A 1,842-nucleotide genomic window follows, 5' to 3' on the forward strand; every position below is an offset into this window, starting at 1 on the left:
TGAATGAGGGAATGGAATGAAGAAAACAAAAGGCAAACCAAGAGTGTATGAAAAGCTCCACTCTAATCTGTTCAGTGTCTCAACCATCCTGTAATGACCCTCAAACATTGTTTTTTTTTTTTTATTTTGTTTTGTTTTCTTTTTTTAGCTCAGTGGCAGCTCAACTTGGGCCAGGACTCGAACCGCTGTTGCTCAGAGCTCGCACTCTTGAGCGAGCTCTTAACCAACTGAGCCACTCGGCCGGCCCTCAAACATTGTTTTAATATCCTAATTTGAATCACATGCTCAATGAAAAGACCAGGCAGAATTCAAGTTTATGGGGGGAGAGTGATTCTGGTTGGGGGATCTGTTGGGCTGTCAGAAAACACTCATCTGGGTGAGGGGAAACGGGGACACAGACAGAGCATTGGGCTCATGCTGTCACACATGCCACTCTGATTTCTCACACGGGAAGTTCTTTCTCAGGACCGAAGTTGCTGATGCCCTTGGTTACGGTTGCTAGGCAAAGCCTTCCGGGATGGAACCGCCTGCCCTAATTAATAGACAAATATGTCTGAATATGGGTTACTGGGTCCCGCCAACACCCTCGTCTCTGGGAACAGATTTCTGTGGCTGTGTGGGCCCTCTCAGAACCAACCTGTTCATTTTCCATGGTTTGTTAAATAGGTTCCCATCTGTCAGGGGCTTCCCCATGGAGCTGGTATAGTTCCTTCAGAAACCCCCATGGAGATAAGCGGTGTAGGACAGGTTCTTTTTCATGCACACCTACTGGCTCTGCATTTTCCCTTTTCAACGGATGCAGAGCCCCTAGGGGTGGTTAGGCCAGGTCACAAGTATAAGTCGACTGACTTCTAGTTCTCTGGATGTTTCTTCCATTAGATGCCTAAAGACTGCATGAGTTGTATTGACATCCATGCTTTTATGGATTGGCTCCATCGATGGAAGTTAGATTTCCAAACAGAAAAACTTAAATCCTACGCATCCTTCAAGGTTTGGGGCAGCGGTCACCTCCTCCAGGAGGCCCTGGTTCTCCCCGTTGGGGGTATCTCCTGTGTTTCTTCACTGCACTACCATGCTGAATGGGAATACTGTCTTTGCAAATCCATCTCCCCANNNNTAAATAAATAAATCCTGTAAGTGAAAACAGAGGTATCTACATGGATGGCAGTTTACCAGTACCTTAAAAGCCCCAATTCTCCCAAAATTAATCTGCAAATTCAATGTAATTCCAGTCAAAATTCTAACAGGATTTTTTTCATGAACCTTAACAGATTCTAAAATTCTTACAGAAACTAAAAATCAAATAATGGCTAAAATTATCTTGAAAAAGGACAAAAAAAAATGAATGGACGAGTCAGCTGTGATGAGGAGGAAACGGAGGAAGAGGTACAGGAGAATGAGTGTAGATTGATATTAGGATTATTTTAATATAAATATATGTTTAATATATATATTATAGATATTAACAATAGCATTGTTAATTAAAATGTCAATATTTTAACTGGGTTGTACATGTGCAAGAATAGAAAATAGTCTGAAGGAATAGAATAAAAAACAAAGAGAACAGACCCTGGTGTACGTAAGAGCTTGCATATGACACAGGTGGCATTATAAACTCTTTGGTGATGCTGCTAAAACCATTAACTGGCTATCCACACAGAAAAATACAAAATTAGACCTTACCTTTGCCTGTATGTAAAAATAAATTCCAGATGGATGAAAGACCTAATCATGAGAGGCAATTCTGAAAAACTTTTGGGAGCAAATATAGCGGGGGGGAAAAAAAAGAAAAAAAGCTTTGTTGTGTTGTGTTAATAATTTCTTAAACTGTACAAAAGAAAC

At 41.0% G+C, this 1,842-nt stretch overlaps 1 long non-coding RNA gene across 1 annotated transcript in view; it reads right to left on the minus strand.

Annotated features, from left to right (window-relative positions):
* The window catches only part of LOC109394773 (uncharacterized), a 280,777-nt gene that overhangs the window by 225,633 nt on the left and 53,302 nt on the right, over nucleotides 1–1,842 (minus strand). The window lies entirely within an intron of this gene.

This window comes from Hipposideros armiger, unplaced genomic scaffold (genome assembly GCF_001890085.2).
Source record: "Hipposideros armiger isolate ML-2016 unplaced genomic scaffold, ASM189008v1 scaffold_436, whole genome shotgun sequence".
Lineage (NCBI taxonomy): Eukaryota > Metazoa > Chordata > Mammalia > Chiroptera > Hipposideridae > Hipposideros > Hipposideros armiger.